The sequence below is a fragment of the Protopterus annectens genome, chromosome 12.part0, assembly GCF_019279795.1.
Source record: "Protopterus annectens isolate FY-2018-M chromosome 12.part0, PAN1.0, whole genome shotgun sequence".
NCBI lineage: Eukaryota > Metazoa > Chordata > Ceratodontiformes > Protopteridae > Protopterus > Protopterus annectens.
The window spans coordinates 1,153,919,927-1,153,936,623 of NC_056746.1; the positions used below are offsets into that span (position 1 = coordinate 1,153,919,927).

Genomic DNA, 16,697 nt, shown 5'->3' on the forward strand with positions numbered 1-16,697 from the left:
ACCTAGCAGAAAAAATAATGTTTTACATAATAGTAGTATGCACCCTGGTTTTACAAAGGCCAATGTTTTGAAAGGACAGATAGTCCATTGTATGCGGTTACATAATGATGATGCAACTTTATGTGAAGCATTGACACTTTGTAAGCATGAATTTAGTGAAAGGGGGTATAAAATGAAAGATATTGAAAGGCAGATTGATTTAGCATGGAAAGAAAGAGAAGGGAAATGTCAACCTTACTATAATAAAAAAAGAAAGCATGTAAATGATTTACCCATGGATAATGTGAATACTATGACAACAACCTCAGGCACAGTAAGAAACCTAGAGAGTAATATGCTGTAAGTACCACTGACCTTTGCGAGTAACATTAATGTAGTTTATGACATAGTTAGAAATAATTGCGATATCCTATCGAGTGTGAAAGAACTTGATGGAATAATAGGAGATACACCATCTTTCTCCTTTAAAAATAATAAGTCCCTTAAAAGACAACTGTGCTACAAAAAGACTGATGAGCCAAAGTATGCACAGTCTGATAGTATGGGCACGTTCGCTTGCAGATGTACTGGATGTCCATTCATATTTAGTGGGGGACAATATACACACCCTGCCAGAGGTTTCTCTATTGACACACACTTCTATGCTGACTGTCACACTGGGAATATAGTATATTTTAGTTTTTGCATGAGATGTCCTGCCTATTATATAGGTAAAACGAATCGATTATTGAAGGCAGAGTTTTAGAACATACGAGCGATATTAGAAACAATAAAGAAAGCAATGCACTAGCAATGCATGTGATGCAAGAGGGAAACACATACTTTTAAGTTCCTACTTCTTCATATTGTTCACAGAAATAAAAGAGGTGGAAATATTATTACTAGTACTGAAGCTTTGGAACAAGTAAGGATCATTAAGTTCCAAGCGGACAGACCACTCGGTCTAAACTCCAAGGTTTCTTTGAAACCATTCTTCAGAAACAGAGCCTTAAAGCACTGATGCTCCAGCTTATTTTAGTATTTTATATTTTATAGTTTTTAACATTCAGAAAATTTAGAGATGTGTTTCACACTTTATACTGCTTTTATATGTGCTTTCTATATGTGCTTTTTATTTATATATATTTGTATGCGTATTTTTATACCATAAGTATTATTAATTGGTTTACTAACTCTAACATGGAATTGATTGGTTGATACCATGATGCATCACTATTTAAACAATGTTTTAACTGTTATAATATGTCTGATGAAGCAGAGGACTCTGCAAAAGCACTCACTTTTTCCTATTAAGAGTTGTGCCGTGTGTATCCAGCGAGTTTTATTTTATTTATAGGAGCAAATTACATAGGCAAAATGGGAATTGTGGGAAGAATATATGCAGAGGACGAATGAGGTTTAATAGAAGGCAGGATTTGAATGAGCTATGTAATGACTGACTAACAATGCCTGTGTAGATTGCAAACGATGTATAATATTTGCAACTATAATCATATCAATATGGTTTGTGATGTATAATGTTTGCAACTAAAAATATGTTAATATGTTTTGTTTTCATTTATATAAATGTCTGATTGCCTATGTCATACATGATTATTTAATAAAGATGTTTATTGGTTAAAGAAAAAAGAACCAATGGCTTAAGGCCCTAGTGAAAGCCACTATGGATTCTAATGCCAGTGTATCAGATGTCACCCTTCTAGCTCATAAGAAAAGAAAGACATTTGAACATGTAACTGAAGCAGCTTCTATTTAACCGTCTCTCCCCCCTTGGCCCTTGATGGGTGACTCTGGTTTGGCCCTTTTAGAATACTCAGACTGTCTGCCTCTCCCTTCTGACCCCTCTGGTGCTGCTTCTAGTGATACCACTAAGGGTTGGGAGTCTGGCACGTGCCCTACTCCTACCACTGATAATGGAGAACTGTACTAAGTGGTATTGGAAGTGCCAGATGCATCCTTCAAGGGCTGGTAAGGGAAGAAGTGCCTGGCTGCCATATTGATGTCCATACATCTGATACAATTAAAAGTTTGTCTCTGGACACTCTTAAAAAGTGAAAAAAACAAAGCACGTCTCTCTACCTTCAACTCCAACTTTGAGTTAGTCGAAAGAGTAATAGTATTTCTTTGCTAAACATCTTTTCACTGCCTTTCAGTCTTTGCGGTCTGCCTCCCCTGCTTGTTCCCATCTAAAAAGGAAGAGGTCTCCCTCTCTCTCTCTCTCTCTCTCTCTTTCCCCTTCTGAGACTCATAGTCTGACATTGAGGAGACTGATCTGGATTATGCCTCTTTAGAGTCAGAGTCTGAGAAAAACATTTCTTCAGATTTTCCAGCAAGAGAAATTCCAGTGTTGGTATGCAAAATGAAATATCTCTTCATATGAGAAGAAAAAGAGATTTCTGAGACTCATAGAAGATATTACCATATTTTGCAGGTAGAGAGCTCTAAGCCTTTGACCATCAGTTCTGTAATAGATGCTCTGAAGGATGCCTTTAGTGCTGCATCTGACAATCAGTTCTCTGCACCCAAAAAGTCTGACAGTCTATACAAAGTGCCACCACCCACAAGCTCAGTTTTTTGCAACTATGTGGCTGATCCATCTGCGATTGCCTTAACCAAAGATTCTAGTTCCAAACATCTTACTGCTAGTAATCCTGTGCCTATTGACAAGGATGGAAGGATATTCACCTGGTATGGGAAGAACATTTATACTTCCTCTACCCTTGCCAACTGCCTGGCTCACATGGCAAAATATCTGCTATTATCCTTTGCTGCATGAACAAGGAACTTGTGGATTTACCCTCTTCAGACTTTGAATCCTTCCTACTCAGCACAATCTCTAAGCATTAAGTGTGCATATCATGCTACTGATGAAGTGTCCTAGGCATCTGCAACAGGCCAATTATGTGTAGATATGCATAACTTAGATCTCATAATCTGCCTGAGGATGTCAAGCACAAATTCTTAATCCTCCACTGGATGAGGAAAATTATGTTTGGTACTTCTTCTGATGAAGCTTTGAAAAGATTTTATGTGAGGGCCAAACTTATCCAAGGCAGCAAACAAATCTGCCATTCCTAAGTATAACAGGAATTACCCTCCCAACACTGGACACATCTACAGATAACCTTTTAAACAATCCCAACAAAAAATACTGGGAAACAACAGTATAAGGAACAATGGCAGATCTACTCAGAAAAAAGAATGTAGTACCTAGTCCCAAGGGCTGTCTAAGGAAAACTGTCTCTCATCCTCTACCAGTCTCCTCCCACCCTGGCCATCCTCTAATCCTCACAGGCAATCTTTCTTTCCATCTTCTCCTTGAATCAGATCACAACAGATTCCTGGGAGCTGGAAATTATTCAAAGTCTGTACAAGTAGCAGTGGAATTCCTTTCCATCAAACCTAGGGGCTCTTCCACACCCAGAAAACCAAACTTATCTCAGCCCACGTAACATTTCCCATACTTTATCTCAAGGAGTCATAAAATTGATCCCACATTCTCAAAAAGGAAAAGAGTTTTAGCCAAGAATTTTCCTAGTGCCCAAAAAGGAGGGAACGTGGAGACCTGTACTGGACTTGTCTTTCTTAAACCTGCAAGGTTCACCCTTCAGTCTCTTTCCTCTGATGCCTCACTTTGCTTTTTTGGTGACTTTCCACCTAAAAGACACACATCACCACATACGTATTTGCTGAAATTTCAGATGCTTTTTAAGGGTTTCTGTTTTTGGTTCATATTTTCATTTCTCTTTACTCTTTGGTCTTGCCATGACTCCAGAGGCATTCATGGAGTGTCTAGCACCAGTAATCGCTATTTACAGATTGCAAAGCATTCTTATTTTTCCATATTTGGATGATTGCCTTATTTTTGCAGACTCATTTCAAGGCAAATCTCTGCAGTTGGGACTTCCTGTATGGCAGACATCAAGTAAGCAGTAAGTAAGGGTGCTCCCAATCCAAGAGGCAAAGTACATAAGTTCATAAGTAGTAAAGAAGTAGTAAAGAGTTCAGGCCAAATGGCCACAGAGGAAAACTGTTTTCAAAATTGCTGGATCAAAAACTTATTCCCATCCATGAATACAACAGGCTCTTAAAACAATTAACATTTTCTGTTTTTTTTTTTTTTTTTTTTTTTTTTTACAAAATCTGGAAGCTTATTACAAAATACCACTAATAGTGATAAGTCTGCATTTAGTTTTGCTAAAAGGAGTACAACATCTTTAAGCTATTTTGTCTATACATTTTATTTGATCGCTAAGTGTCAATATTATAAATTGTTTGTAACTCCAGTTCATAGAATACCTGAAATGCAAGTAACAATTTATCACGTATATACATTTCTAATAGAATGTAAATTTAAAACTTGACATTGCTTTGTAGAGTTCATTTCCTTAGCATTACAAAATATTTAGTAAACTGTCTTTGTATATTCTTTATACTATTAAATTGAGCCACACTATACAAACAAAACACTGTATTACATTATAATATAGACTGAATATACAATTTGAATAGGGAAAGTAAGCAATTTTTGTCATGTTTGGAAGTATTTCTAAAAATGAAAACTAATTTCTTCATAACTTTACTCCTGTTTCCACATAGATTCATAGAGTCATAAACTGTTACTAGGCTAACAACCCGAGGTTCCTTTCTAAGCCTAGCCAAGTGTTCCTGAAAGAATAATGATGTCTTGCATCCAAACAGAATATTGAGGGCCAGGCATTTATAAGTTACCTCTGTCCATAAGGGACATGTGTGCCAGGCCTGGTATAAATTTTATATTCCCCATACAGTTGTCTAGGTTGTACAAAAACTGGATAATAGACAAACTTAGCTTCACATGGATGGAAAGCCTATTCCATAGGAGGGGCAGTCTCTGAGACACATAGCTGTCTCTCAAGCATGTTCTATTTAAGTGACAGACAAAATTCAGGTCCCTAGACCCTGTATTTCTGGTACTCTTTGACTTACGAATTTTACGAATATGTATGAGATTCATAAGTGTGGGGTTTGTGGATGTATTGTAAGCCAGGCATAGATCACTCCCTTAGCAATCTATAGGAGACTGAGTAGAGAGAAAGAGCTTTAAGGCACTCTTCATAAGGCAGGTTTGTTATGCCTTGTATTCTTTTGGTACATAACCTTTTAGGTCACTCTATTTGTTGCATATGCTTGGTCACATACATACCAAAGGGAGCATTGTACTCTATGACTGGTCTGATAAGGGCAATGTACAGTTGAATAATGTTCTTGTTCTTCTTCCCCTATGATATAAAAGGGTATTTTTGGTACTCACCCTGTATTTGCTGACCAATCTTTGGAGCATCTCAATGCTGGTTGTTTCACAGGGGCACAATCAGATCCATGAATGTATCCATCATCCCTCCCCATAGAAACACTAGTCATTTGTTGGTGATTATAATTAAGGCTCCAAATCCTAAGCTAGGCCATCTTGTTTGGACAGTCTTTCAAGTGAAAATTTAGAAGAACTAATTATCCCTAAATTTGTATAGTCGTCAACTTCTAATTGCTCAAATGAAGAAAAGTTTACTGTTCTCATAAAACTTGTTTCCCCAAAATACATAACAGTGCTTTTATTTTGACTAATCTGAAAACCCTTATACTTGGCTCACTTCCCAGTTTTAACCATATAGGAATTATTAACTTAAAAATCAGACTTGCATTAGGGAAAATATCTTTAATAATCTGTGTACATCTCAGTCCAACAATGACCATCTAAAGGTATGGTGCTAAATACAATATTGAATAACATTGGACCCAGCACCAAACCCTATGAAACACTACATTGAATATTGGCAGGATCTGATCAAATACCTTGAATAGACATCCTCTGTTTCCTTCCAACAAGCCAATTAGAAATCCAAATAATTAAATAATGGATAATCTTTTAATACTTTAAGAATTATCTTGTGTGACAGTAAATCAAAGCCTTAGTGCAATCCCCAAAAATAACACCAACTCTTAATCCCAGATCCAGAGCCCTGGTAATTTTATTATAAAAAACAGTCAAGTTTGTTAAAGTTGAACGTCCGTGAGTAAATCCATGCTGATAGATGACATTTCTTAAGATTCATTTTCACTATCTGTTAAGTTAATAAGACATCTTCCTAAGAATTTACCCAAAATAGATGTGCAACTAACAGGATGATGATTTAGCACTTCAGGTTTACTTTCTTTCTTGTATATTGGTGTAACAGTTGATGGTTTCCAGGACAACCAAACTACACCTGTAGCTAAACATTTATTAAATAAACTGAACAATAATGGTCCCAAAAAAATCCATCAAGTTTACTAACATGATCACAGGAATATTATCAGAACCCATAGCTATTGATTTATTAATCTTTATAGGTCATTATTTCAGAATATGGAGTCATCAAAGACCAAGATCTTACCTTAGTATCTTCCAAAAAGATTCAATATTAATTTTAGCCATATGACCCAAATGATTATTAAAATATTTGTTAAAGATATTAGCAATAGTTTTATGTTCTGATATGATTGTTTCTTCAAATGTAATAGAATTTAATGGAGTTGTACTGATGGAGTTTATATATATATATATATATATATATATATATATATATATATATATGGCTTATCATCATAATGTTGAATGCTAAATGGTTGAAACTGAATTGGGTGAATACACTATATTGAATGATCAAAATGTTGAAATAAAATTAGTCTAAACTCACAATGTCGAAATTATCGAATTTGCCCATTTCTGCACTGTAGTGCGATCTCGGAGTTAATATATTTAAGTAGGGGTGTGGGGGGGTACAGCCACCCACATGGGGGGGTGCAGGGGGGCATAGCCCCCCTGCAAAATGATAGAGTTGATCTCATTTCTTTTTCAATGTAATGATTGTAGACATTTTGATAATTCAATGTTTTGTGTTGGGAAGCTATTTTTCAACCAAATGACTATTAGACATTATGTCATTCAACATTATGATTGTAAACCTATATATATATATATATATATATATATATATATATATATATATATATATATTCTTATTGCTTGTATCATCTGCCAAATTGTCCTCATAAGTTCTTTTTCAGCGCTTATTAGAAACTTTAACTCCTTGCTACATAACTTTAATTTCTCCCTGTTGGATCAAGTAGGATGCTTCTTATAATGAATAATATGAAGCTGTCCACTCAACATTTTTCCTCAATTATTCTAACTTATAACTGAAACAAATCTCTTGCATAAAGTGATGGAAATTAAATGTAGTTTTACAAAATTTCAAATAATCATAATCTATAAGACCATAATTATATTTTTCATAACAGATTTAGGCTTAAAGTTAACAAGGAAATCAAATACTGATGGAAAATGGTCTATAGATCATAGAGGAGTTTTGACAACCAGTTTATCATATCAGAAATATCACTTGCTGTGATATCTAATACATTCCTACCTCTAGTAGCATTCAAGTTTAATTCAGAAATACTGTGAAAAGAAAGAATATTAAGAAATTCCTGAGCATAACATATTCCGGTTTTGTCAGGTACAAAGTAATATCATCTGCAAATAAAGCCAACTTTTCTTGAACAGCATACCAATTATATCCTTGCATTTCTGAGTCTCTTATTTTCTTTGCCAATGGTTCTAGATATAAATCAGATAATAAAGGGGAAAGAGGATATCCCTGCCTGGTTCTTCTGTTCAGACACAACTTTTTAGAGAGGAACCCTGCCCCTTTGGTTTTTGCCCCTAATCCCTCATATACCCTTCTAATTAACCTTATTATTATTTTATCAGGAAATGCAAATGCTTCCATTGCCCAGCTCATAAAATCTCAGCTTACTCTGTTGAACAATTTCTCCGCATCAAGACCTGCTGATAATAGTGATATTTTCTTACATTGTACTTCCCTCTGGAACATTATTGTTCTATTCATGTTGTCAGAGGTTTACCTCTCCTCCACAAAATCACATTGGTCCATATCTATCAATGTTGGCATCATCTTTACCATTCTTTTAGCCATTATAGACATAACACTTTATAATTATGGTTTAAAAATTAAATGGGCCTATATAAAGCTGGATCAGATGGGTCTTTATTGTCTATAAGTATTACAGCCACTGCAGCTTTTTCCAGGGTGTTGGTGCTTCCCCCTCCTTGTAAAATACTGTTAAACAAACCCTTCCAGATCTTTACTACTTTCTTCTCTCCTAGCTTCCAAACTTTCCCAGGAATACCATATATTCCTGGTGACATTCCTGCAGGTTGGTTATACATTACTATTTTTATCTTATCTCATTTTATCTTAACTATTAGTTGTTGAGCCTCATCTACCTCTGACCTTGGCATATTTAATTCTTCCATAAACATTTTCATTTGTACCTGCTCTTGATTTCCACACTTTTCTACTTTATACAAATTTTCATAAAATTTCCAAAATATCACTAATAACTCTACAGGAGCTCTGGTTATTTTTCATGTTATAGGCTCCCTAAATTTTGTAACAACCTTCTCTACCTTCTATCATCTAAGTCAGTGTGACAAATGTTTATTAGCAAAAAACAGTTTCTTAACAGCAATCTTATGAAACTCATGCATATTATCCAGATACTCCATTATTTTATCTTTAGCACCCTGCAGTCTCACCTCTTCTTCTTCTTTTTTTTTTTGAACAAGAAACCTTTATTAAATTGTCACATATGGCAAAGGCAATCTCACATTTATATAAATGAAAATAAACCATACTAACACAACTTCAACATTATACATTACAAACCATGCCGATACAACTGTAGTTGCAAACATTATATATCATTTATAATATATCCAGTCACTGACAGTCATACATGACATAGCTCATTAATATACTGTCTTATTTTAAATCTTGTTCCTCCTGTGTGTGTATTTATTCCACAATTCCCATTTTTCACTATGTAATTTGCTACTTCCAGTAACATTGGTTTAGACTTTGATTTCCATTTTCTAGTAATTGAGTTTTTGGCAGCCACCATAATTAGACTCAGCAAGGCCTTACTATGTCTAGGCAATTCTGATTCTATATCATAGCTCAGAAAAATCATCTCCCCCATCATACTAATCTGCCCATCCAGCATCTCCAACATTGCATACCACAGGGAATACTTAATGTTTGTCAACTCACTGCACTTCCAGAAATTAAGTTTCCAATTATCTTTCTTTCACTCCACACCTCCAACATTTGCTATCTACCTGTGGAGGAAATTCTCTGGAGTCTACTTAGGGTATAAAAATATCTATGTAAACATTTCAAGCAAAAATCCTAAATCTTCTAGATTTTATTGCATATTTGGGATATATATTCTCCAATTGTTTCTTTATGAATTGCTTATCCAGTCTCTCTTCTCAATCCTTTCTAATCATCTCTGATTGATTCTTATAGTTATCATGCAATATTTTATTATTATTCCTTTTTAATTACAGCTTCTGTTCTAGATCCTAATAAAAATTCTACCAGTGGTGGTCTTTCATTTAGGACCCCCCCCCATTTCTTTTTCTTTGCCTATACTCTGATATTCATCCTTGATATGGAAGACAATCTCTAACCTGCGATCCAAATAAATTCTTGTTGTCTTCCCATTCTATCATCTTTTTCTCTCTAGTTATTTGTTCCCAATACCTTGGTTCCTTTGCCAATTTTCTCCAAAAAATTCCAGCCCCCTCTTGCCTATTGTCTAATTGCAGTCATCATCCCTATTGCCTAAATCTCCTTTCTCCATTCCCATGTTGTCTTAGTTCTTAGGATACTTTCTGCTACTTTATGAATCTAATATTCTGCATGATTATTGTTATTCTCCTTAAAGGCCTGCATCCAAAATCCCACTCTCTCCTTGTTTCTTGAGCTTCCCCCCTCTTTCAACATTATCTCTTTCCATTTTTAGTTTTAGTTTTCTACTTGTGCTATGTACAGATGCCTTAACTGTGTAGCTTTGACATACCCTTCAGTTTGGGTAATCCCAATCTGCCCTGTTTTACTAGAAGTATCATCTTACCCCACTTGAATCTTGCCATCTTCCCCTTCCAGATAAAGTCCTTCTGTTCTTTATTAATTGTTATCCACAACTTCTACTCTGGTTGATACAAATATGCCTGACATGTGTACAAGACTAAAGGGACTAAAAACATTTTGACTGCTTGTATCTTACTATCCATATCCATATAACAAAGCTTCCATTTTATCAGTTTTTGTATTATCTTTTGTTTACTCTCTTCCCACATATCCTTACCAGCCACAAAAGAATCATTTTAATCCATACTCCTAAATACTTCATTTTATCATGTCCCCATAAATATGGATATTGCTGAACCAATTCATATGTGGATACATGATTTACTGCTATTGCCTTTGTTTTAGCTGCATTAATTTTGTATTCCAAAAAGATCTGAAACTGTCTTAAAATGTTCCACAACACTGTAATCTTGCTTTCTGGTTTTGTCAGGTATATAATACTATCATATGCAAAAAGAGCCAGTTTTTCTTGACTACCATACCAGTTATATCCTTGAATTTCTGATTCCCTTATTTTCACTGCAAACGGTTCTAAATATAATGCAAATAACAAAGGGAAAGAGGATACCCCTGCCTGGTTCCTCTACCCAAGCAGAAATTATCAGAGAGAGGACCCCACCAACTTAATTTTCACCTCCGATCCCTCATATATCCTCCTAATCAACCTTATAATTTTTACAGGAAATGCAAATGTTTCCATTGCCCTGCTTATAAAGTCCCAGCTTACTCTATCAAATGCTTTCTCTGCATCAAAACCCACCAACAGCAATGGTATTTTCTTGCATTCTGCTTCCCTCTGTATCATCAATATTCTGTTAATGTTATCAAATGTTTGCCTCCCCTCCAAAAAACTACAATGATCCATATGTATCAATGCTGGCATTATTTTTGCCATTCTTTTAGCCATTATAGACATGAACACTTTATAATCATGGTTTAGTATTGAAATGGGCCTGTATGAAGATGGATCTGTTGGTTCTTTACCATCTTTAGGCATTACACCTACCACTGTTTTTTTCCATATTTTTTAAGCAAAAAACATTTTTATTACATTTTCATGTATGACAGGCAGTCTTACATTTATATAAATGAAAGTAAACCATGACAACACAATCTGAGTTGCAAACATTACACCTTACAAACTGTGCAAACACAACTATAGCTTCAAACATTATACATCACGTTTAATATATCCAGTTGTCAGTCAACTATTACATAGCTCATTCAAATCTTGCCTTCTTTTAAAGCTCATTCCTCCTCTGCAAGTATTGATCCTACATTTTCAATTGTTTCCTAAGTAATTTGCTTATACTCTATCAAAAATACCAGTTCTAGTTGTTTTACCTCTGTTACTATCTTTGTTACTTCAACTAAAGTTGGTTTCGACTTTGACTTCCATTTTCTAGTAATTGCTTCTTTGGCAGCCATCATAATTAGACTGAGCAGGGCCTTACTATGTCTAGGGAATTTCTATTCTGTATCATAGCTCAAAAAACATTCTTCCAGGATGTTGGCACTTCTCCTCTTAACATACTGTTAAACTAGACCTTCCAAATCTTTATCAGTTTTTTCTCTCCTAACTTCCAAACTTCCACATGAATGCCATCTGTTCCAGGGAACTTTCCTGTACATTGGTTATACATCACAATTTTTATCTCATCTTCTCCTATCTTAACCATTAGTAACTGAGCCTCATCTACCGCTAACATTGACATATTTCATTCTTCATAGGTTCATAGGTGTTTATTAGAGTTACAGAAGGGCCTTTTTAAGCCTAGCCATGCATCTTCCATAAACATTTCCATTTGTATCTTTTCTTGATTTCCGTATTTCTCTGCTTTATACAGACTTTCATAGAATTTCCTAAATATTTGTAATACCTCTATAGGATCTCTTGTTACCTTCCTTGTTATAGGCGTTCTAAGCTTGACGACAGCCCTTTCTTCTTTCTGTTACCTGAGTCATTCTGCTAAAAGTCTTTGTGTTCTAGTGTTATCAAAACACAGTTGCTTAACAGCAGTCTTTCTAAACATGTGTATACTATTGAGGTAATCCCTTGTTTTCTGCTTATCATTCTGCAGTTGATCCTCTTCTTATTCTTTGAGAATCCTCCGATTCTGCAATATGTCAGTCCCACTAAATAATTCTTGTTACTTCTTAACCATAGGTCCCTTTCTTTTATTTCCACCCTATTTTTAAACTGCACCTTAATTTTGCTGCACTCCCTAGCTATATTTTCAGAACTAATTTCTATCCTCTCAAATAGCTCCTGAATAATCTCCACTATGCATTCCTTAAATTCTTCTCTTTTCAACAGGTAGGTGGGAAAGTCCCAGTGTCTCACTTTTATTTCATTACCCTGTGTTTTTTATTTTAGTTATTACTGAAGCATGATCTGAAATAGCTATTGGGTGCATATCAAGACCTTCAATTAAATGCACATGTTCTCATGAAATGTAAATTCTGCCTAGCCTAGTCCAGTTTTTATATATTGGGGAATAATATGTAAATTCACTCTGAACTCCTATTACTGAATTCACATCTTCCACACTAAATATGTTCATAAATTTCTTCAAAAATCTACCCTCCTTTGTTATACTTTCCCTTCTGGGCCCACCAGGCATATCTTCACTGCTGCAAATCAAATTCCAGTCCTGATCAATAAGTAATATTCCTCACTGAAAACTGATTATTTCTCTCAGAATATTCTTAAGCTTCATTGTAGCAGTTTTAGGCGGAATATAAATACATGCCAGTGTAATTCTCTTCCCTTGCCAGTAGCCCCTTAGCACTACAAATCTGCCATTATTATCTTTTTTATCCTCTTCTGTCATGATTGGAGCTGCTCTTGTAATCAATATAAGTACTCCTCTTTTCCTTTATCCCAGATATTCTGCTGAATAACTATCCTGGAAACCTTTCTTTATCAAATTTACATATTCAGTTCTTTCCAAGTTTGTCTCCTGTAACATAACTATTTATATTCTATATTTTTAATATAGTTCACTATTCGTTCTTTTTTGTATTTATCTGTGAGACCATTTAAAGACATTACAGAAAGCATCATTGTATTAAAAAGTTATTATTCCCATCTTTTATGTATAACACCTTTTTTAATGTCTGGTTCCAGCTTTTGTGTTACATGCATGGTAGGTTGAACTTCTATATAGTTGTTTCTTGTCATATCCATTTGAGCCTATGTCACATCTTACAAAACTTTTTGTGTTATCGAAAGCTCTCAAACAAAAAAAAAACAAACAATCCCCCAATACCCCCCTAAAATCTATTAATTTTATACTAACACACAAAACTATGCACATCTTCAAATATTGAAGTTTACCTTCCTAACAGGAATAAATGTCCCAAACTGACAGCCACAATCTTAGACTTGAGTTAACCTGAAACAAAGGTTATCCATGCTAAGATACATGGTGCAGCAGGTGCTTCTACTAAGTGGTTACTGGTTTTGTCTTATCTTTATAGCTCTTCCAGCTGGAAAACTCTTGAATGCTTTCATAACATTATCTATTAGCTAGTTTATTTTTTCTCCCCCTCCCAGCCAATCCATGTCCACTAGACGATAACCGATTTCTCTTTATCAGATTGTCTCAATGGAGACATGAGAAACAGACAGCCAATTTCTCATTATCAAATTGTCTCCATCAAAACATGAGAACCAGGTAGTCAAGTCTCTTCATCAGATCATTTTCATGGAGACATGAGGGCCAGGTACATAATTTATACTAACCATACATTAATTTGCTAAAAAAAACCTCATATTCAGTATTCTTTGTCATTTAGTTGCTCTCTCTTAAATGTTGTTACTAAATCAGCTAAGGTCCTTAATACAGTCATTCCCCATACAAGAATGAGAAAAAGTACATTTTTTGTCATACTCTTTTAACCAGGCTCTTTTATACATTGCAGTGCTTACATTTCTTAAAACTGAACAAGAAGAAAGAGAGAAGGGGAAAAAAGAACAGCAGGACCTATTTACAATCCCCTTTACACTTAAAAATAACAGAGAAAACTTTGTTTTATAGTATGCATAGAAAACCATACACAACAAATCTATTATTAAGAAAAAATGTTTTATTTACTTACATTTAATTTTCTCCCATCTTTTCCCTCCCCAAAGCATTTTTATGAACATTAATGACATGAAGTAGAGAATATACTTTAAGAGCCCCCCCACAAGTCCAGCAAGTTCTGAAAAGTCCCATATTTCCAGATTTTATTATTCTCTCATATTTCACAAATATAATTATTGCATTGTAATCCCACATTAGGTTACTGGTTTTATTACTATTCATCTCTATCTCCTAAGTCCTGTCTCTGTTTAATTTCCAATGTATTGTTGATTCTTCTAGTGAACCCTTGTACTCCCTTCCTTCTCTCCAACATTTTCCATTGAAACAGTGGAAAATGTTTCACAGACACAGTCTCTTTGTGGTCTTTATTACCAAAAGAACAAGAAGCAGAATCTCCTTCTGTTTCACAGCTCACTTTTTGTTGGACAAACTTTTGTGCTTTCTCCTTAGCATGTACTTCATCAAAAAATGATTTTGTCCCTCCAGGAAAGAATACCTTGAAGAGAACTGGGTAGAGCAGTTTGAATCTCCCACCTATGTCTCAACATTCCCTGAATAGTGGAATGAATTTACTCTTCTTCTGCTTGGTGTACAATGAGTAATCATTTTCCATAAGCACTTTGCTGTCTCCCACTTTAATTATTTTGTCCTTCTGCTACAGTTTTGTCAGAATCAACTCATTCTGCTGGTAGGATTGCATCTTTACTATTAAAGGTCTAGGTTTCTTTCTCATAGTCAGATTTGGAGCATACACACAATATGCCCTTTCAACTAAGAACTCCTGCTGTGGAATATCAGTCCAGTTGCTTATTTGTATTTAAAAAAATGAATGTAGTCTGTTCCTTCCAGCTTCTCTGGTATAACTGAAAAGCTCAAGTTTTCCCTACATGCTCTGTCTTCTAATTCGATTATTTTTTGAAACATCTCTTTCTGAGTAGTCGCATATTCAGCCAGCCTTTTTCTTCATTTCAACATCTGATTTTTGCAGCTTTATCACCTCATCTGAATATCTGTTTAAAGCTTCTTCCATTTTTTCCAGCCTTTTGTTATTTGTGTTGATATACTTCATCAGTGTTTAATTTATTTTAATCTGATCTATGTGCAGTTATTTTATATCTTCTTGTAGATTACTGAAGTCATCTCTGGAGGTTGCATTGCTTGGTGCTAAACAGCTGCAGAATTTCCCCAGTCAGTGTTTCTTCCTCACTTTTTGTAGCTGATTTTTTTCCAGGTATTCTGTTTTTCTTTTTTACTGGCATCCAGGCAGTACACTTACTGCCAACTATTGAAATTTACCCATAAACAGAAAAGTCTACTTGCCTTCTCTGTTGAGTTTCTATTTTATCACTGAGAGAGCTAGGGTCAAGCTGTTACTCAGTCTGCAGCCATCTTCAACTCTGTTTTACTTAGAGTTAACTTTCTTTCTCCTCTTCCCCTCTCCTCAGTATTTTTTCCAAACATCAATGACATGAAGTAGGGCATATGCTTTAGAGTCCCCTGCAAGTTTAACAAAGTCCAAAAAAGTTTGATATTTTCAGACTTTCTTGTTTTGCCATATTTCACAAATATAATTATCGCTTTGGAATCCCACATTTGTCAGTTTCCAAGTTACTGATCGTATTCTTCATTCATTAATGACACGAAGTAGGGCACATGCTTTGCAGTCCCCTACAAGTTTAACAAAGTCCAAGGAAGTCCAATATTTCCAGATTTTCTTGTTCTATTCCTGTTCATCTCCATCTCACAAACCCTGTCTCTGCTTCATTTCCAACATGCTCTTGATTCTTCTAGTCAACTCTTATGCTCTTTTCCCCATATTAAGCATTTTCCATTGAAACACTGGAAAAGGTTTCACTGGCACAGTTTCTCTGTGGTTTTTATCATGAGAGGAACAAGAAGCAGACTCTCCTTTTGCTTTGCAGCACACTTTTTGTTGGGCAAACTTTTGCATTTCTTCTTTAGCATGTAGTTCATCAAAATGATTTTCTTCCTCCAGGAGAAAATATTTTGATGATAGCTGGGTACAGCAATTTGCCTCTCATGCCTGCTTCATGACATTCCCTGATTAATGGAATAAATTTACTCCTCTTCTGCCTGGTATGCAATGAGTAGTCATTCTCCACAAACACTCTGCTGTCTCCCACTTTTAGTGCTTTGTCCTTCTGCCACAGCTTTGTTAGAATCAACTCCTTTTGCTGGTAAGATTTCATCTTTCGTATTAAAGTTCTAGGTTGCTTTCTCATAGCCAGGTTTGGGGCATACACACAATGTGCCCTTTCAATTAACAATTCCTGTGGTGGAATACCAGTCCAGTTGCTTAGTTGTGCTGTCATAAAATTAATATAGTCTGCTCCTTCCAGCTTCTCAGGCATAATAGAAAATCTCAGGTTTTCCCTATGTGCTTTGTCCTCTAATTCTATTATTTTTTGAAACATCTCTACTTGGGCATGTGCAGTCTTATATTCAGCAGCCTTTTCTTCATTTCAACCTCTGAGTTTTGCAGTTTTATCACCTTATCTGAATATCTTTCTAAAGCTTCTTTCAATTTTTTTCCAGTGTTTTATTG

The 16,697-nt window shown here is 35.2% G+C and overlaps 1 protein-coding gene across 4 annotated transcripts in view; it reads right to left on the reverse strand.

Moving 5' to 3' along the window:
* Window positions 1–16,697, reverse strand: part of TLDC2 (TBC/LysM-associated domain containing 2) — a 379,676-nt gene that overhangs the window by 116,015 nt on the left and 246,964 nt on the right. The gene's annotated exons all lie outside the window — the stretch shown is intronic.